Here is a 22,774-nt window from a genome sequence, read left to right as displayed (position 1 = left end):
GTTACTAAAACTCACTCTACCACAAGACCTGGTTACTAAACCTCACTCTACCACAAGACCTGGTTACTAAACCTCACTCAACCACAAGACTCGGTTACTAAACCTCACTCTACCACAAGACCTGGTTACTAAACCTCACTCAACCACAAGACTCGGTTACTAAACCTCACTCTACCACAAGACCTGGTTACTAAACCTCACTCAACCACAAGACCTGGTTAGTAAACCTCACTCTACCACAAGACCTGGTTACTAAACCTCACTCTACCACAAGACCTGGTTACTAAACCTCACTCTACCACAAGACCTGGTTACTAAACCTCACTCAACCACAAGACTCGGTTACTAAACCTCACTCTACCACAAGACCTGGTTACTAAACCTCACTCAACCACAAGACTCGGTTACTAAACCTCACTCTACCACAAGACCTGGTTACTAAACCTCACTCAACCACAAGACCTGGTTAGTAAACCTCACTCTACCACAAGACCTGGTTACTAAACCTCACTCTACCACAAGACCTGGTTACTAAACCTCACTCTACCACAAGACCCAGATTTAAGCCTCACCTTACCACAGGGACAAAGTGCAGGGTCATATATAACTCCCCACATAGTGATGTCTGCTGAAGATGCCTCTCCTCACCCACCCACAAGTGTGTTGTGATGCTCGCTGCCTTACCATAATCTGCTCCAGACGCAGTTTTTCTTCTTAACTAACGATGAGTTCATTTGGTGTTGAAATATTGCCTCATCTCTCAAACTCACACCCTCATTATCCCTTCAATTATTAATACAATTTTCTAGGGGCATAAAACAGCAAAGCACACTTGTCTGTATGGATTGGAATAGTTGTAGAGGTTCACAGGATGCATAAGGATAGAGGGTTACATAGGGGTAGATAATGTTATACGGGGTGGAAAAGTGTACAGGTACTCAACTAGTTGTACTTGCAAGGGTTGAGCTTAGGCTCTTTGGTCCCGCCTCTGAACTGTCAATCAAATGGTGTTCAGGCTCCTAAGAATATTGAGCTCTTTCATATCTTCATTTGAAACTCATATCTTCATTTGAATGTGGGGATGTAGAAATGAACATTCAAACCCAAATGAAATTTTACCCTTGTCCATTCTACCCAAATTAAATATGGGTAGAAATGAACATTCGGAGAGGAAATAGGGGTTTTCTATTAACCCCTATTCATATCCGTGTAAATGTACACGGATATGGATAATGGGACATATGGGATGATGAATAGCAGTGGCGGATTATTTTCTTTTGCTACTTTCACACAGTTCTTACGATATCTAAACACCTTATCTCTATCATGGCGACATAGCTGGTGATTACTAAACAGTTTACGAGCTCTGAAACGATTCAAGGTCGTCCAGAGAGAGAAAGAGATACAGACCTCGTAACTGAAACACATCTTGACGAATCTTAACCGTGATCCTTCAGACTATGGGACTCCCATGTAACCATGGTTTATATTACACAATCGGCGTGTTTCCTAGGAGAGTTCCTCAGCTAACTACACAGGTAGGGATGCACGACGCCGGCAATAATAGTCTGAACAACGGTTAATATTACCCTTAGGGCAAATGCCTCATTAAGGGTAAGTGCATTCATTTTGATGATATAGGATAGCCACTCTCCAGACTTGGGCCCTCATAACCAACGGTACTTTTCTAACGAGCGACCATTTGTAAGACTAATTGAATTACTCGGGCTCGTTCCTCAGTCGTAGTTGGGGCTCGTGGAGCGGTGTGTGGTTTACCGCCAGTCGTTCATTATTGCTGGTAACGACAGTATCTCCCTCTCGTTACCTGGGAGACGACCCACCCCTCTCGTTACCTGGGAGGCGACCCACCCTCTCGTTACCTGGGAGACGACCCACCCTCTCGTTACCTGGGAGACGACCCACTCTCTCGTTACCTGGGAGACGACCCACTCTCTCGATACCTGAGAGACGACCCACCCTCTCGTTACCTGGGAGACGACCCACTCTCTCCTTACCTGGGAGACGACCCACACTCTCGTTACCTGGGAAACTACCCACACTCTCGTTACCTGGGAGACGACCCACTCTCTCGTTACCTGGGAGACGACCCACTCTCTCGTTACCTGGGATACGACCCACACGCTCGTTACCTGGGAGACGACCCACCCTCTCGTTACCTGTGAGACGACCCACCCTCTCGTTACCTGGGAGACGACCCACTCTCTCGTTACCTGGGAGACGACCGACTCTCTCGTTACCTGGGATACGACCCACTCTCTCGTTACCTGGGATACGACCCACACGCTCGTTACCTGTGAGACGACCCACCCTCTCGTTACCTGTGAGACGACCCACCCTCTCGTTACCTGGGAGACGACCCAGCCACTCATTACCTGGGAGATATGTCCCAATTATCACCCCCAGGAGCGTAACGGTCCTCAGCCTCACTAAACCTCTCACAGCTCATCCCAAGACCAGATACTCTTAAAACTCTGCCCTTCCTGCTCCAGGGCCTTCCCTTACAGGGTCGTCTATTCCTGGGCCATCTCCTCCAGGGTCTTGTCTCCAGGGCCTTGTCCTCCAGGGCCTTGTCCTCCAGGGCCTTGTCCTCCAGGGCCTTGTCCTCCAGGCCTTGTCCTCCAGGACCTTGTCCTCCAGGGCCCTTCACTTCAAGAGCACTTCCCCAGACCTCCCCGGGAGCAAGGCAGAGTAAGAAGCCTAGAGAGTTCACTTATCTGTAAATGTTTGTTGGGAAGGCTCCAGCTCCTGGACCCAGTACAAAATATAACAGAGAAAACTGGAGTCCTATTGCTAGGCAGCTCGTATTCGTGTGTTTGTATAACCTTCGCTTGAAACAATTCATCTATCCCACTCATGTTGTTAATTTGTTCTAAAAATCTACAACCCTATTTCCAAGCTTTTTTCTTTAGTCTAAATTCACCTAATTTGCATCCATTGTTTCTTGTTCTATTTTTCTACTGATATATATTTAACACCTAATTAGTATCCCCCCTTTTGTTATATGTTTTTATCCATTTATACACTTCAGTCTCGTCACCCTTTACTCCCCCTTTGTGGAAAATGTAAATTAAGTTTTTTTTTCAACGCTGTTCATAAGTAAGGTTTCTAATTCCTGGGAGTGACGTCAGGTCTCTCTGAGCTCTCAAGTACTTTATTCTCATTCTATAGTATGGCGAGTAAAATTAGACCACGAAAACTCTTAATTCAGACTTCACGGGGGTAAGATAATGTTGATGGATACAATACGTGTTAGTTTACTGTTGGGCTTTTGGCTTATCAACCTCTGGAGGGTTATTGCGGCCACCACAATAACTTACTGACCAGGGGGCAGATTCACGAAGCAGTTACGCAAGCACTTATGAACCTGTATATCTTTTTTCAATCTTTGGCGGCTTTGCTTACAATTATTAAATAGTTAATGAGCTCCGAAGCACCAGGAGGCTGTTTATAACAATAACAACAGTTGATTGGGAAGTTTTCATGCTTGTAAACTGTTTAATAAATGTAACAAGAGCCGTCAAAGATTGAAGAAAGATGTACATGTTCGTAATTACTTGCGTAACTGCTTCGTGAATCTGGCCCCAGAAAGCAAGCAAACTTTACCACTATATATACTCCAGAAGTAAAGTAACCTCTCATTGTGTGTTTACACTGATAAATGAGGTACACTTCTCTGAGTATAAATCACTTTTGTGTTTAAATATATTTTTTACATATTTTGACATTAGTCCAAATATTCAATTTGCGTTATTTTCATGCATTTATGAATATAATTCTTGGCTAACGATTTATAATAATAATGACTTATCTTTTCGCATGCAGATGTGATAAAGTCAACATAGTCCAGCTGATATCTTTTTAACTATATATATATATATATATATATATATATATATATATATATATATATATATATATATATATATATATATATATATATATATATATATTGGTGTATACTGGCAGTAGGTTTTCTTTCAAACATGTTTCATTGAATATGACCGCATATTCTGTATTTATTATTTTCTGGTTTAGGGCTTCTATCCCTCTAACTATTTTCTTAGCATCAGGGCTTAATTGGAATAGGAGTTCTCCAAAACTCATTTTCGTACTTTTAAGGTGAAGAAAAGAAGTGATTTACTATAGAGTGTATTACACTTATTTGTATAATTTGCACGACGTTTCGAACCTCCATGGTTCATTCTCAAGTGAACAGATCTTACAATACTAGTAGATTTTATACCCGCATTAGGTCAGGTGATAATACAATGAAGGTGAAAAACATGGGGGGATACATAAGGGATAAACATAGGGGCTGCAGAAGGCTTATTGGCCCATACGAGGCATCTCCTATCTAAACACAAAGATTAATCCAGTGTAATTGGCCTGTTATGTTGGACATTGTCTTCTGTGTTGGCATCGATATGTTCTTGTCTTGTCCTTACTCTCATGGTGGGTAGAGTAAATAGTTCCGTGATTTGGGTGTTCATGGTAGGTCGCTCTATTCTTATGTGAATTGCCTCAAGAATTTGTAATCTTCTTGAATCTTGGGTTTTGTCTATTATGCAAGTATTCTTGTTTAACATTTCTCTTGTTAGAGTAATGTCATGGGCTTGTCTCATGTGATTCCTAGGGGCACCAGATTGAAGATGGCATGTCAAACGCCTAGTCAGCTTGGTCGACGTCATACCTATGTACTTACATTGAAGGTTACATCCTTCGTGGGGGCAAGTGTACATGTATACAACGCTTGACTGCTGTAGAGGGTTCTCCGTCGGCTACGGGCTGTTTTTGATAAGGAGTTCGGAAGTCTTCTTGGTTTTGTAAAATATTATCAGGTTTATGTTTTGGTTAGGAGTAGTGCTTTTTACTCCTTTACGGATTATTTCTTTCATTATTCTTTCCTCTTTTATATGTTCACTGTGCATGGTTGATTTGTAATATAATTTTATTGGGGGTGTTGTGGTTTCTGTTCTAGGTTCTGAATTATACCAACGGTCCAAGTGTCTTCTTATAGCAGCGTTTATTTCCGCGTTGCTATATCCGTTGTTCACCAATACCTGAGTTACTCTTTCAAACTCTCTACATAGTTACAAAACGTGATGTCTTACCAGGATGATGGATTCATTTTTCTTATCACTAATGCTAAACTACTTTCTATGTCAATGTTTGCATAATAGTTTACAAAGTAGTCATTAGCCCCTTGAACTGTGCATCAACTTGTTCTGTTAGTTTAGGTAACATTCGTGACCTTGTGAAATACATCAACTGATCGACTGACAATAAATATCCAAGTCTAGGAAGGCTTGACTAAAAACTGAAATAAATATATCGGCGGAAATAAAGAGTCACATATACACATGTAACTTATTATTTATGTAAATAACATTGCTGCTGCTGGCCTGTTCTGCTGCTCACAGCGTCCCGTAGTCATAGCAACTGACACCATTAGCCTCACCGAATGCTGAACAAGGAGTCGTAAATTGTTTGGAAAGTGAATACACTCTGGAAGTCTTTATCATGAAATATATTCTGCCCGAAACGCTGCGCGTACTAGTGGCTTTACAAAATTGTAATTACCATATTATGTATCCTCACAATCCCAATGTACCTTCTTATATATATATAAATAAAATAAATAAATAAATAAATATTCCAGGAGATATGTGGGAACATGGTCCCCCAGCGTATATGTATGTGGGAACATGGTTCCCCAGCGTATATGTATGTGGTTACATATTGCCCAGCTGTAACCTGGTGTTGATATGAGTTCCCACATGGGGGGCAAGTTATTTCCTGGAGTAAATCTGGGTGGCTACATTATGTGAAACTGTAGCCAGGTGTAGAGATGAGCAGCAGTATGGAGCTCAGCAGTAGCCTAATGCTACGTCGAGCCCAGCCGTAGCGTGGTGTAAAGATATATGGCTACATGAAGCCCAGACATTCCCAGATGTACAAACGAATGGCTACAATGGGCCCAGATACACCCAGGTGTACAGACGAATGGCTACATGGAACACAGCTGTAGCCTGGTGAAGAATTTATCAATGTTTTCTTGACTAATTGCCCAATTCTGCAAAAATAGATGTTTACTCCATCTACCAGATAATGGAGGCTTTTAGAGTGTGTAATTTCTCAGTTCTGCAAAACATAGATGTTTACTCCATCTACCAGATAATGGAGGTTTTTGAAGTGTGTGTAGAAATTAATCACCGTGTGGGTGGTGAGGATCTCTGCAGCGTGGTAATGGCTGAGGCTGCCTGCTCCGTGTGAGGAAAAAACATTACGTTACATGAATATAAATTTATACTAGGCTCTCGTCGCTGGATTCCCACCAGGTGGCATTCGATATCTTTTACCGTACTTGTTGATGTAAATATAGTTTTGTATATATTATACAGAACGTTTGTATTCTGAACTTGCGCTTGATGAGCGGCAATTATAATGTTGATACTTAAATGTAAACATTGTAATCAAATCCTCTGTAATATTTTATATAATATTATTGTACAATTATTAAAATGTTGAATAATAATTATTCAGCTCTTTTTGTTTACAGGAACACATAAATGAACAAATTTGTTCATTTGATGCATCACGTTAGTGTGATCTCTGTGTGTGAGGAACACATAGTTGCTTACATGAAACTGCTAGCAAGGATACAGTTACATGTGAAGGTTGTAACTGTACTAATGCGCTCTAGCTTATTCACTTTGTCATTAATACTTTCTGGAATTATCGTTGGTAATCCTGTAGTGTTATTTTCTGCGCGTTACAAGTAATTTAAAACATTTTTCTAAATAGAATAATATTTGTCATGTCACGAAAAATTGGCTTAACACGAACGACAAATTTGTTAGAGAAGTTGGCTTGTAGTGACGGTCCTCAAGCAATCTTGTTTGTTCAGTGTTGCGTATGCAATATTTCAAGTAGCCTTATGTGTATATATGCAAATCATTAGTAGGCTTTTGTCATAACAATTCTTCTGCAATTCCTCAGGCCATGAGTGTTATATCAATAGTGTAATTTTAAGACAAATACATCCCAGGTTAAACTTATAAATACACAGTATCTCTGCAACTGGCCACATCTCCCACGGCTGTCGCACAATTGTCAATTCGACCTAAATAACTCTTCCTCAGGGTATTCTCATCCAAGCTGCAGTCGTCCCCGAAGGCGTAACCGTAAATTGAACAATATTTTTAAATATTTTAAAATCAAAGACGATATTTTCTCCAATGGAGAATAATAATATTATATATGACAATTTTGTGTATATTTAGGTTAGGTTAAGAATTTTAGAGTCTGTTTGCAATTATATGTATTTACAGAATGAGGCTGAACCATTTAGGGAGGTGTGCTTTGTACTCTAGAAATAAACGAAGGTATATTCGAGAAAAGTTCGAGTATAATCAGTTGTGAGTTATGTGTTAAGTCCTTCTCATCAACACAAAAAAACTAATTGATTAACGAAAATTTTGTCAATGTTTTGTAACGTGTCCACAGGCTAGGCTCGCTAAAGCGGCGGTCGACATCCACCTCCCAAGCCTCACTCATCAAAATTAATTTATTGTGAGTTAATAATAGGTTTTTCTCATATATAAATAAACAGTACTGAATACTTAGGTTCTGTGTGTAGTTAGACGATCAGGTGTTCAGGTTCTCTTGGTAATTATTTGTATTTGAAACATTTGCAAATTTCCGATTCGAACAGAGGTCGTCAGCGAAGCACTACTCGAGAAAATTTCGAACGTTTTTAGTTGTGAGTCGCGAGTAAAGAGTTTTTTATTTATATACAGACCTGTTATATCCTGAGACCTGTTTTATCCTGAGGCCTATTTTATCCTGAGACCTGTTTTCTTTATCCTGTTTTGTTAACCATCCTTCATGCTTCTTATGTCCTCCATGATCTCAATCCTCCTCTTCATACGCCTTCCATTTCTCCAACATAACAGGCCAATTACACTGGATTAATCTTTGTGTTTAGATAGGAGATGCCTCGTATGGGCCAATAAGCCTTCTGCAGCCCCTATGTTTATCCCTTATGTATCCCCCCATGTTTTTCACCTTCATTGTATTATCACCTGACCTAATGCGGGTATAAAATCTACTAGTATTGTAAGATCTGTTCACTTGAGAATGAACCATGGAGGTTCGAAACGTCGTGCAAATTATACAAATAAGTGTAATACACTCTATAGTAAATCACTTCTTTTCTTCACCTTAAAAGTACGAAAATGAGTTTTGGAGAACTCCTATTCCAATTAAGCCCTGATGCTAAGAAAATAGTTAGAGGGATAGAAGCCCTAAACCAGAAAATAATAAATACAGAATATGCGGTCATATTCAATGAAACATGTTTGAAAGAAAACCTACTGCCAGTATACACCAATATATATATATATATATATATATATATATATATATATATATATATATATATATATATATATATATATATATATATATATATATATATATATATTGGTGTATACTGGCAGTAGGTTTTCTTTCAAACATGTTTCATTGAATATGACCGCATATTCTGTATTTATTATTTTCTGGTTTAGGGCTTCTATCCCTCTAACTATTTTCTTAGCATCAGGGCTTAATTGGAATAGGAGTTCTCCAAAACTCATTTTCGTACTTTTAAGGTGAAGAAAAGAAGTGATTTACTATAGAGTGTATTACACTTATTTGTATAATTTGCACGACGTTTCGAACCTCCATGGTTCATTCTCAAGTGAACAGATCTTACAATACTAGTAGATTTTATACCCGCATTAGGTCAGGTGATAATACAATGAAGGTGAAAAACATGGGGGGATACATAAGGGATAAACATAGGGGCTGCAGAAGGCTTATTGGCCCATACGAGGCATCTCCTATCTAAACACAAAGATTAATCCAGTGTAATTGGCCTGTTATGTTGGACATTGTCTTCTGTGTTGGCATCGATATGTTCTTGTCTTGTCCTTACTCTCATGGTGGGTAGAGTAAATAGTTCCGTGATTTGGGTGTTCATGGTAGGTCGCTCTATTCTTATGTGAATTGCCTCAAGAATTTGTAATCTTCTTGAATCTTGGGTTTTGTCTATTATGCAAGTATTCTTGTTCAACATTTCTCTTGTTAGAGTAATGTCATGGGCTTGTCTCATGTGATTCCTAGGGGCACCAGATTGAAGATGGCATGTCAAACGCCTAGTCAGCTTGGTCGACGTCATACCTATGTACTTACATTGAAGGTTACATCCTTCGTGGGGGCAAGTGTACATGTATACAACGCTTGACTGCTGTAGAGGGTTCTCCGTCGGCTACGGGCTGTTTTTGATAAGGAGTTCGGAAGTCTTCTTGGTTTTGTAAAATATTATCAGGTTTATGTTTTGGTTAGGAGTAGTGCTTTTTACTCCTTTACGGATTATTTCTTTCATTATTCTTTCCTCTTTTATATGTTCACTGTGCATGGTTGATTTGTAATATAATTTTATTGGGGGTGTTGTGGTTTCTGTTCTAGGTTCTGAATTATACCAACGGTCCAAGTGTCTTCTTATAGCAGCGTTTATTTCCGCGTTGCTATATCCGTTGTTCACCAATACCTGAGTTACTCTTTCAAACTCTCTACATAGTTACAAAACGTGATGTCTTACCAGGATGATGGATTCATTTTTCTTATCACTAATGCTAAACTACTTTCTATGTCAATGTTTGCATAATAGTTTACAAAGTAGTCATTAGCCCCTTGAACTGTGCATCAACTTGTTCTGTTAGTTTAGGTAACATTCGTGACCTTGTGAAATACATCAACTGATCGACTGACAATAAATATCCAAGTCTAGGAAGGCTTGACTAAAAACTGAAATAAATATATCGGCGGAAATAAAGAGTCACATATACACATGTAACTTATTATTTATGTAAATAACATTGCTGCTGCTGGCCTGTTCTGCTGCTCACAGCGTCCCGTAGTCATAGCAACTGACACCATTAGCCTCACCGAATGCTGAACAAGGAGTCGTAAATTGTTTGGAAAGTGAATACACTCTGGAAGTCTTTATCATGAAATATATTCTGCCCGAAACGCTGCGCGTACTAGTGGCTTTACAAAATTGTAATTACCATATTATGTATCCTCACAATCCCAATGTACCTTCTTATATATATATAAATAAAATAAATAAATAAATAAATATTCCAGGAGATATGTGGGAACATGGTCCCCCAGCGTATATGTATGTGGGAACATGGTTCCCCAGCGTATATGTATGTGGTTACATATTGCCCAGCTGTAACCTGGTGTTGATATGAGTTCCCACATGGGGGGCAAGTTATTTCCTGGAGTAAATCTGGGTGGCTACATTATGTGAAACTGTAGCCAGGTGTAGAGATGAGCAGCAGTATGGAGCTCAGCAGTAGCCTAATGCTACGTCGAGCCCAGCCGTAGCGTGGTGTAAAGATATATGGCTACATGAAGCCCAGACATTCCCAGATGTACAAACGAATGGCTACAATGGGCCCAGATACACCCAGGTGTACAGACGAATGGCTACATGGAACACAGCTGTAGCCTGGTGAAGAATTTATCAATGTTTTCTTGACTAATTGCCCAATTCTGCAAAAATAGATGTTTACTCCATCTACCAGATAATGGAGGCTTTTAGAGTGTGTAATTTCTCAGTTCTGCAAAACATAGATGTTTACTCCATCTACCAGATAATGGAGGTTTTTGAAGTGTGTGTAGAAATTAATCACCGTGTGGGTGGTGAGGATCTCTGCAGCGTGGTAATGGCTGAGGCTGCCTGCTCCGTGTGAGGAAAAAACATTACGTTACATGAATATAAATTTATACTAGGCTCTCGTCGCTGGATTCCCACCAGGTGGCATTCGATATCTTTTACCGTACTTGTTGATGTAAATATAGTTTTGTATATATTATACAGAACGTTTGTATTCTGAACTTGCGCTTGATGAGCGGCAATTATAATGTTGATACTTAAATGTAAACATTGTAATCAAATCCTCTGTAATATTTTATATAATATTATTGTACAATTATTAAAATGTTGAATAATAATTATTCAGCTCTTTTTGTTTACAGGAACACATAAATGAACAAATTTGTTCATTTGATGCATCACGTTAGTGTGATCTCTGTGTGTGAGGAACACATAGTTGCTTACATGAAACTGCTAGCAAGGATACAGTTACATGTGAAGGTTGTAACTGTACTAATGCGCTCTAGCTTATTCACTTTGTCATTAATACTTTCTGGAATTATCGTTGGTAATCCTGTAGTGTTATTTTCTGCGCGTTACAAGTAATTTAAAACATTTTTCTAAATAGAATAATATTTGTCATGTCACGAAAAATTGGCTTAACACGAACGACAAATTTGTTAGAGAAGTTGGCTTGTAGTGACGGTCCTCAAGCAATCTTGTTTGTTCAGTGTTGCGTATGCAATATTTCAAGTAGCCTTATGTGTATATATGCAAATCATTAGTAGGCTTTTGTCATAACAATTCTTCTGCAATTCCTCAGGCCATGAGTGTTATATCAATAGTGTAATTTTAAGACAAATACATCCCAGGTTAAACTTATAAATACACAGTATCTCTGCAACTGGCCACATCTCCCACGGCTGTCGCACAATTGTCAATTCGACCTAAATAACTCTTCCTCAGGGTATTCTCATCCAAGCTGCAGTCGTCCCCGAAGGCGTAACCGTAAATTGAACAATATTTTTAAATATTTTAAAATCAAAGACGATATTTTCTCCAATGGAGAATAATAATATTATATATGACAATTTTGTGTATATTTAGGTTAGGTTAAGAATTTTAGAGTCTGTTTGCAATTATATGTATTTACAGAATGAGGCTGAACCATTTAGGGAGGTGTGCTTTGTACTCTAGAAATAAACGAAGGTATATTCGAGAAAAGTTCGAGTATAATCAGTTGTGAGTTATGTGTTAAGTCCTTCTCATCAACACAAAAAAACTAATTGATTAACGAAAATTTTGTCAATGTTTTGTAACGTGTCCACAGGCTAGGCTCGCTAAAGCGGCGGTCGACATCCACCTCCCAAGCCTCACTCATCAAAATTAATTTATTGTGAGTTAATAATAGGTTTTTCTCATATATAAATAAACAGTACTGAATACTTAGGTTCTGTGTGTAGTTAGACGATCAGGTGTTCAGGTTCTCTTGGTAATTATTTGTATTTGAAACATTTGCAAATTTCCGATTCGAACAGAGGTCGTCAGCGAAGCACTACTCGAGAAAATTTCGAACGTTTTTAGTTGTGAGTCGCGAGTAAAGAGTTTTTTATTTATATACAGACCTGTTATATCCTGAGACCTGTTTTATCCTGAGGCCTATTTTATCCTGAGACCTGTTTTCTTTATCCTGTTTTGTTAACCATCCTTCATGCTTCTTATGTCCTCCATGATCTCAATCCTCCTCTTCATACGCCTTCCATTTCTCTTTTTACCCGTCTCATCCTTATTTTTCCTGTCGTTGTCCTTTTCCATCTTATCGACCTTCTGCTTATTCCTGCATTTTCTCTTCCTCCTCCTTCTCTTTGTCCTGCTCCTCCTTCTCTTTGTCCTCTTCCTGCTCATCCTCCTTCTCTTTGTCCTCCTCCTCCCCCTCCTTTTCCCTCAAGCTTCCTCATACAGCAGTCGACGGGCCGCGAAGGACATTTCAGATATTTTCCTGTCGGTTGACACACAGAGGCCTGGAAATATTGAGAGCTCAAGTGAGATCCACACGCTTCGCTGGATACAAGAATCTAGATTTTCCTGAGGAAATTTAAGGGCCGTGTGAAGTCTGGGGGTTGCTGATTGTATTGAAATATTTTGTTTGTAATTTAAGCCAACACGCCTACGTTAATTTTCGTTTCGTTGAAATTTTTCTTTCGCGTATATATTCTCGCATGTTTCTCTTTCGTCTTCCGTTGTCTTTGTGTGTTCTATATGTATTTCTGTCTGCCTTTCTATCTCTCCCGCTTTCACTCTTTCTCCCTTTTTTACTATCTTTCTCTCCATCTCTTTGTTCTCTCTAGCGCCCAACCGCTTGGACTGGAGGGTAGAGCGACGGTCTCGCTTCATGCAGGTTTGCGTTCAATCCCCGACCCTCCAAGTGGTTGGCACCATTCCTCCCCCCCCCCGCCCCATCCCAAATCCTTATCCAAACTCCTTCCCAGTGCTATATAGTAGGAATGGCTTGGCGCTTTCCCTTGATAATTCCCTCCCATCTCTCGCTCTCTCTCTCTCTCTCTCTCTCTCTCTCATTTTTCTTTCCCCATGTTTTATTTTTTATTGCTTGAAGAACTTCATTTATGCATCTTGGAACCACACATACGTAGTGTGTGTGTGTGTGTGTGTGTGTGTGTGTGTGTGTGTGTGTGTGTGTGTGTGTGTGTGTGTGTGTGTGTGTGTGTGTGTATTGTGTATGGTTTAAGGTAGCGTGAATACTTCCACCCGCTTAGAGATAGGCTCAGCGCCAAACTGCGGGACACATTTTAGGTACCAGCTGTAATGTTTCTCTGTGAATATATTCGTGTTAGTGAATGTTTATACTCTTTCGCTCGTCTGTGTGCGTGTCTGCTTGCGTGAGCATTCATGCGTGCAGGTATAAGTAGTAATAAATGTATTAAGAACTGCACGCAAATGCACGTTTTAATGTCGACATCCGCAATCATAAAATATATATAATAGCGGATGTTCCATAAACAAAAAAAAACAGCTTTTTTCACACGCGACAGTCGCTGCTGTTGGCAGAAATTGCCCAAAGCTCCAGCCACGCGGGATACAAAAAATAGCGACAGAAAAAACTATCAAAAAGATGACAAAAGAAGAATGTAAAGAATTAGCGAACGGGGCGATGAAACTCGGGATTTGACCAACCAGCCGCTACTCGCAGCTTGTTCCTCACACACACACACACACACACACACACTCACACTCACACTCACACTCACACTCACACTCACACACACACACACACACACACACACACACACACTCTTGGGTTCCTTAGAGCCCAATAGGCTCTAAGGAACCTGTTCACCTGTTGATTGACGGTTGAGAGGCGGGACTAAAGAGCCGAAGCTCAACCCTCGCAAGCACACCTAGGTGAATACACATGTGCCTTAAAGCCTATGCAGGAAAAGCGAACCTTCTCCCCCACACCCCAAGCACAGGACCTCCCAACACCCCAAGCACAGGACCTCCCCCACACCCCAAGCACAGGACCTCCCCCCCCCACACACCCCAAGCACAGGACCTCCTCCCCACGCCCCAAGCACAGGACCTCCTCCCCACACCCCAAGCACAGGACCTCCTCCCCACGCCCCAAGCACAGGACCTCCTCCCCACGCCCCAAGCACAGGACCTTCCCCACGCCCCAAACACAGGACGTCCTCCCCACACCCCAAGCACAGGACCAAACTCCACTGCCATCTCTTGCATTTTATTTCAGGAACAGAGGCGTCTAGAATCGTGACTGTTACTATGGTCTGGCGGTCTTGATTTAAGGTCCAACTTGTGTAATTGTGTGAGAGGGCGTGGGCGCAACGCTGGAAGCGACATCCGGAAAGCGCCTGAAAGGGGTGAGTGTGACATGAGGTAGAATTTTCTGAAAAGGCTTATGCTGTGGCAAATGAGGTTGGGGAATGGGGCCGTATGAGGGTGTGATGGAGATATGGAAAATGGTAGATGAATGGAAGTGTGGAAGATGGAGAATGGGGGAATAGAAAAGGAAGAAAACACGAGGACAAAAGAACTAGAAAGTGTTCGAGCGAGAAACGAAAAAAAAACGCTTGAGCAAGAACTGACTAAAACTTGAATATAACTTGTAAATAAGAGAGAAAGTTGCAGTGGTTAAGAGCAAAAATAAATAGGGCTAGAATTGGGCTGCGATGTAGAGATATAATGGCTGGCGAGAAGGAGCAACTGGGACGAAAAAGAGGTACAATGGAATGGAAGAGGAACGGAAACATTGACATAGACGAAGAAATGGGATATAATGAAACAATAAAATTAGATGGGAGGGACTCGGGGAACACAGCAGGCGCCATGGAGGGAGAGGAGGGAAGAATGAGAAGGAAGAGACAGGAGGGAAAGAAGGAAGGAAGAAGGAAGAATGAATTACGGAGGTATATAAGAATTAAATGTAAAGTGAGAGATAAGTAGAAAGAACATGGTGGTACAATAGCTAGTGATGTGATACCAAATGGTGTGATTCCAGTTGGTATAATGTCAGGTGGTATGATACCAGGCGGTGCGATACTCAGCTGTGTGATATCAGGTGATATAAGATGGTATATGATACAGGATGGTGTAATTCTTGGCAGTGTTACGCAAGGTATTGGAATACAAGATGGTGGTATACCGGCTGGTATGATACTGCTTAGTGTGCCATTGTGTGATGGGATATTTGCAGTATAATCATTTTTATGTTAGGGTTGGGGTAAGTGATGGCGGTGAGAGGCTTCCTTCAGGTGCATGTACTTAAGGAAAGCCTGTGATGCCTTCCTTTTTATCCTTATCTCTTCCCCTCCGCTCCAGAGGCACTCATCAAGGTAAGAAAAGACATCTTTATCACATCCGCGAAAATCGTACTACTTAACATGACCATCTGCATTAAATGAAAGATTCAACATCTCTAACAATGCCTAGACAATGTATCAAGTGCGGTCAGTCTCAAACACCGCTTGAGAGACAAGCTCTATAGTGTAGTCAATCGGCAAGCACGTTTAGCCAATGCATCATCACGAAGCACCATTACATACCACCATCATGGAGTATGGCTGATTAGAAATGCTGTCCACTACATCAAAGCACATATCCATGTTGCGTGCAATGTCCTTGATAACGATAGTCTTCTACCCAGCGCTGTGAGTGACGTACACATATCACAAAGAGAGAGCAATAAGACCCTTGCTCTGTTCCTAATAATATTGATCCTTCATTAAATAATTTAAGATAACATGAGCGTTAGCTGACGATTCTGTTCAGATATCAACAGGTTATACTGAAGCTACACTTCAACTAGAAATTAATATGCTAAAAACCCAGAAGTAATTATTAGTGGTTCAAAATCATCAATTCAAGGAATTATGAGACAAACTTTTCAATGAATACTATTTCATATATGTATTACCCATCATCATGACAATACCAACAACGCCACTAAAGCTGCCTGTAAGAAATATGATTTTGAATTTAATTAAGGAGTCTAAAAATCTCTTCTCGAATCAAACAACTACAAGAATTTATATATGACAGAAAAGAAACTGGAAACTCTTAAATGATGGAAGGAATAAGTATTAAGAATTATCGCTATTTTTCAACCGTGAATAACGTATGTAAGGAGAGCACAAGGCATCCACCAGACAGTGCGATTGATTACTGCCGAGAAATTGGGTGGAGAATCGTTACCATTAGCAGATAGTTGCACCCAACGACTCTCACAGCCGTGAACACTTCACTTGTAACAAGTGTGAAAGGTGATCTCGGACACACCCTTCAGTAATGTATTACTGAGTTCCCAATTATCAATAATTAACGATCAAGTGGCGTGAGATTCGGGAAGATCAGTATTGTATTTAATCCCGGACACTAGAAGATATAATGACCATCTGTTTGAAGTCTACTGGTGCAGGATAGTGTGTGAGCCGTCATACGAGACATGGATATCAACCGTCATACGAGACGGGGATATCAACCGTCATACGAGACGGGGATATCAACCGTCATACGAGACGGGGATATCAACCGTCATACGAGACGGGGATATCAACCGTCATACGAGACGGGGATATCAACCGTCATACGAGACGGGGATATCAACCGTCATACGAGACGGGGATATCAACCGTCATACGAGACGGGGATATCAACCGTCATACGAGACGGGGATATCAACCGTCATGCGAGACGGGGATATCAACCGTGTTTCGAGACAGGGATATCAACCGTCATACGAGACGGGGATATCAACCGTCATGCGAGACGGGGATATCAACCGTGTTTCGAGACAGGGATATCAACCGTCATACGAGACAGGGATATCAACCGTCATACGAGACAGGGATATCAACCGTCATACGAGACGGGGATATCAACCGTCATGCGAGACGGGGATATCAACCGTCATACGAGACAGGGATATCAACCGTCATACGAGACGGGGATATCAACCGTCATACGAGACGGGGATATCAACCGTCATACGAGACGGGGATATCAACCGTCATACGAGACGGGGATATCAACCGTCATACGAGACGGGGATATCAACCGTCATATGAGACGGGGATATCAACCGTCATACGAGACGGGGATATCAACCGTCATACGAGACAGGGATATCAACCGTCATACGAGACGGGGATATCAACCGTCATACGAGACGGGGATATCAACCGTCATACGAGACGGGGATATCAACCGTCATACGAGACGGGGATATCAACCGTCATATGAGACGGGGATATCAACCGTCATACGAGACGGGGATATCAACCGTCATACGAGACAGGGATATCAACCGTCATACGAGACGGGGATATCAACCGTCATACGAGACGGGGATATCAACCGTCATACGAGACGGGGATATCAACCGTCATACGAGACGGGGATATCAACCGTCATACGAGACGGGGATATCATGAATCATCAACCCGAATCAGCTGGTTGGTGGTTCATTGGTAAATCGCCACCCTCTCGGCAGCGATTTGATCTGTGTTCGAGTGCTGGTCTGGGGGGATTGACTAGGCGTCAATCCTTATATGTTCGCCTCTATTCACCCAGCAGTAACTGGGTACTTGGTTGTTAACCGATTAGTGGATCGTCTTATAGGGAAAACTAATAAATAAGGCTTAGTATCAGCTATGGGGAAGGGAAACTTCTGTCTGCTAATGACCTCAGAAGTCGTCTGTTCCTGTACCCATTTGTGTAAAAAAACTACAAATTGTACAGTCTGTAATTATACATATGTATAGACTAGGGTAAGAGCTTTATTCTTTTTACTTCAGAAGATTATGCAATAAAGCCAAATCCACTGTTCTTCCACCTCTTCGTAATCTGGACAAACGTCGTCACTTATATGTCTCGCACAAGGTAGTTATGTCCAGCAATTAATTGATTTGTGATATTCCCGGCGACAGAGAAATGTTCACTCAGTCAACGGTGATGAGTTGATGAGTGACGGGGATTGGTAGATGGTCAGAGTGGGAGAGTGAGAGATCGGTAATTAGATGTGGCGTCGTGTTTTGCGTTACTGAAGAAATACTTAACTTCGATAAGCTGTCAAGGCTGACGTGATAGTGAGCCGAACATCGATTGTCAGTCAGTCTGGAATAACATTTCAGCGACGGGAAAAATATAGTTAATCAAAAGCTATTCCAAATACACCATACTTTTTTGCAAAAAATTAAAAAAAAATAATAATAAATTATTACTTCATGTGTCCATCTGTGAAAAAAAGGCAGAATCAGTTAACTCCGTCGACACTGACATATCTTATTTTTTCATTTTTTTCTCCGTTAATATTATTTATCCATTCCTTCATTGTTTTCTACTTGCTCTTCGTTTTCTTCGGCGTTAGTGTCGCTTTCTCGTTTTCTTCCGTAAAACTGACGTTTAAATTATTTAAGTTGTTGCCAACAAACTCTTGAGTCTAATTTAAATATATGACCGTAGTTGAAAACTTAAATTCAGTGGGAATAGGCAAGAGGAAAAAATCTCTGCAGCAAAGAGTATCGTCACTCAACTTGACATAAATATAATTTTTAGAACAATTTTGGTGACTTCAGCGTGTTTTGTTGGTGAAAGTGTGGCATATACTTTCTGTACGAGATCCATTTTCTAGAAGTGAAGTGAATAGAGAGTTCGCACCTGTGCAATATTCGCACAGGTGTCTCCCCTCCTGTGCTTGGCCCGTCGCATCTGGCATCTACATCACAAACTTTATTATTTTAACGAAAAGCGGAGGGTAGGCCAAGGGAAGCTTTGTATTAGTTTCAACACTCTTGGCACGTCTAGTGGGCCTCTCATTGACGATCCCACACCTGCTCGTACGATCTACACCTGCTTCTACGATTTACACCTGCTTCTACGATCCACACCTGCTTCTACGATCCTACTCCTACGATCCACACCTGCTTTTACGATCCCCAACTTTACGATTGTTTATTCACACACACCCACATTATTTTTCTCTCTCTTACAGTTCGGTATAAACACCTTTACTCTCCCTTATTGTCTTCTATAGCTGGTACATACTTTATATACGACCAATGTTATTGAGAGTGGCTTATATACGACAGGTCTTAATAAGAGTGCTTTATATACGACAGGTGAGATTGAGAGTGGCTTTTACGGGTTATTCATGCCCGTGCTACCTCTTGGGTGGCTTAATATTCATCAATCAATCAATCGAGAGTGGCTTATAAAACGTCTCATCGTCTCATGAAATTATCATCACGTTACAGAATTATAATCATATGTGACATAATTATCATCACATATTACGGATTTATCATGACATGTTAGTTATAGCTATATCATTTTACTTGTTAGTACTAAACGATGCATGTTCATTTCAGTCATGTTTTGAAATATGTATTCATTCTCATCGCGGCATGAGATGCTTATAAGCGAATATCTTTTTATGCATTTCTTAGACTTAATGGCATTAAGTGGAACATTCTTTTGTGTGTCATAAATCATGAGCGGTAAGAGAAAACTCTAAGTGTATTTGTTCTTAAATCGGCAGGTTTCTATTTTGATTCTGTATTTTTATTTGTTTTATGTATTAGCTTCAATGTCAATCCCGTATAAGATTTAAATTATATTTTCTTATATATAAGAGAGAGGTTCACTCTCTACTGGACCTGACTGGTGGGAAAACACATCACACTGCTACTGGGAAAGTTTTCTGAACCTCTTTACTACACTTTCAGATTAGTTTTATGGTCCTCATCACACACCTGCCAGACCAGTGTTGTGGTCCTCTTCACACACCTGCCAGACCTGTGTTGTGGCCCTCTTCACACACCTGCCAGACCAGTGTTGTGGTCCCCTCTACACACCTCCTAGTCCTAGGTTGTGTAGGACTAGGAAACACAACCTCCATGGTTGTGTTTCACCTCTCCCTCTACTCTCATTTTATTTTATTAATTCCTATGTTTCCCCTTTTCGCTTCCCTCTCTTCTTCACCCTTCTCTATTTTCCTAAACCCGCTTTCTCGCTTTTCATACACTTTCCAAGTTTCTTCTGACGCCCCATTCTCCCATATACGAGCAATTCAAAATTTCATCATATCATTCCAGGAGATGGGGATCCAAATAATCCATTCCAGGAGATGGGGATCCAATTAATCCCCATCTCCTTATATCTTTGTAATACCCATTATGCCATATCTCCACTCCTTCATACCCTAGTACCTCTCTCTCTCTCACATATAACTTTATCCCCCCTACCCTTACGTAGCAGTAACCTCTATTTCATAACCGAATACCCCTTCATGCCCCTATCTTCCAATTAACTACCCAATTTCCCAATTAGACCTTAAACTTCCCCCATACCTCTTCTACGCTTCGTAAGCTTGAAACTCCCATATAGGACCACTAAACAGTAAAATGGTTTAGTAACCTCAATTTGTCCAAGTCATTTCCTCAGCACAACACGAACCAAAGGATCATTAGCCAAACGATTTACTAAAGTCAGGTTTAGATCACCCAGCGCCGTCTGGCGTGACACAGCGAGGAGGGGAAGTATTGGAATTTAGGTAGGAAGGGCGAGGGAGAGAATTTAATATTGAGCTGGCTAAAAGTACGGAACCAAACGCACTAACGAAGGCCTAACTATGTGCGAAGCCTTAACAGTTTACTGCACTTGACAGGCCACTGGTCCAGTAAACTTGGTGTGATACAGTCCTCTGTAGCTGTTGCAAGTCTAACTCTACATATGACAAGATTTTCACATACGGTAAGCTTATTTGTTCTGTTTGGCAGTCATGTTAATGGAGTTTTTTGACTGACTTCTGAATAAGTGCGCGTTGAGCGGTTACCGCCTTTCTCAATATGTGTTTCCTAGTAATTGAAAGGGTGTCAAAGTGAGGATCAAGTGGGCACTTAGCCCAATCACTCACAAGCTCACCATCACAACGGCGATTGGTCGGGAGAATAAACGCCTCGCTTTGCTGACTTGTAAAATAATGTAAAAACAATCATTTCACAGATCAACACAGCTAGGCGTCTATTATCTGAACATATTATACATATTAAATATAATGTAATTAATTTAGAAATATTAATAATGTGGAAATAGGTAAACTGGTTTATGTTAGAGACCAGTTGCTTGTCATCATAGGTTTATGGTGCTAATGTTCAAGAGTTTGTTCAAGTGATCTGTATTTGTGCAACTTGCAATTCAAGGAATGTGATTCCTTGTCTACTAGAATAGAGTTTTGTATTTATCAGTATATTTTGTTCTTAGGTTAGATGTTTGTCCTTCCTAGAAACTCTCCCTTAGACATCAACACTAACTCGACAGATTGACATAAAATATTCCTATGAAGAACTCTGGCTGAAGCTACTACAAGGTTCTGAGCAACGATACTTACTCTATAAACCAACAACAGGTCAACTTTCAGACATTGTGAACTATTATTTTGAATTCCCGTTCAAATGCCCATTAACATTGTATATGATATGTATCATCTGTTGCTTCCTCAAAGAGGATTAATACAGTTCTCGTCATACAATATAATTTAGTTATGGCCAATATTGAACTACCGACATAATATATATATATGTTTGAAGTGAATGCCGCTGCAAAATATATAGCAATTCGAACTTACCTGCCCATAATTGTTTAGTAGTACAAATAATTGACGTAATAGCTTACCTTATTGCAGACGTCTGGATGACGCAGACGTGTAGATGACGTAGGTATCTGGATGACGCAGGTATCTGGATGACGCAGACGTGTAGATGACGCAGACGTGTAGATGACGCAGACGTGTAGATGATGCAGTTTTTTTAGGTGACCCAATTTCTGGGTTTCACTTCACGTTACACGCAATCAATCACTCGTTAACTGTTCGATTTTAATGATTTTCTTGAAGCAAAGGTGTTCAAGTTTCCGCAAGAAACTAGTTTTGTTTTCTTCATATATACCTACAGTACATGAAGACACATTAATAATACATTCCGTGAGCGAGCTCGTAAAACAGGCATCGTTCCGAGCTCGTAAAACAGGCATTGTTCCGAGCTCGCAAAATCCAGCATCCATTCCTTTGACTGTCTCTCCTCGTCAGGGAGCAGGAAACATACTGTTTTGACCACTTCTCAGTTGACACTGAACTTATTTGCATAATTAACCCAATAACTAATATGACTATGTATGGTAATCCCCCACGCGTGCTTGGAAGGTTGAGAGTCAGCTCCTAAGCCACGCCTTTCCATCTAGTAGTTAGCGTAATTCTTCATCTAACCTATCGACTTGAGAATGGTCCAGGACGGACCGAAACGTCGTCGCCCCTTCACTTTCTAGTGTGTGGTTTGGTCAACAATCATCTAACCTATTTTGTTTTGCAAGTTGTGCTTCTCTCAGCTTGCCTCGCTGTTCAGTCCCCTTAGCTCACGTGCGAGCCTGGTGGACTACTCTGAATATTTTGTAGTTGGGCTGTATAGAGCTGTGTGCTCGATTTAGTCTCCCAGAAAGAGAAGGATGACTCGTACA

At 40.7% G+C, this 22,774-nt stretch overlaps 1 protein-coding gene across 1 annotated transcript in view; it reads right to left on the bottom strand.

The window, feature by feature from the left end:
- The window catches only part of LOC123759649 (fibroblast growth factor receptor 1), a 153,968-nt gene extending 131,760 nt beyond the window's left edge, over nucleotides 1–22,208 (bottom strand). The window contains exon 1 of the mRNA XM_045744848.2: nucleotides 21,938–22,208. The gene's annotated coding sequence lies outside the window, so the exon portion shown is untranslated. The remainder of the gene's footprint in view (nucleotides 1–21,937) is intronic.
- Between the last annotated feature and the right edge of the window lie 566 nt (nucleotides 22,209–22,774).

Source organism: Procambarus clarkii, chromosome 8, assembly GCF_040958095.1.
Source record: "Procambarus clarkii isolate CNS0578487 chromosome 8, FALCON_Pclarkii_2.0, whole genome shotgun sequence".
NCBI classification, from domain to species: domain Eukaryota; kingdom Metazoa; phylum Arthropoda; class Malacostraca; order Decapoda; family Cambaridae; genus Procambarus; species Procambarus clarkii.
The sequence above is the reverse complement of the archived record's forward strand: the minus strand, read 5'-3'. Positions and strand labels throughout refer to the sequence as shown.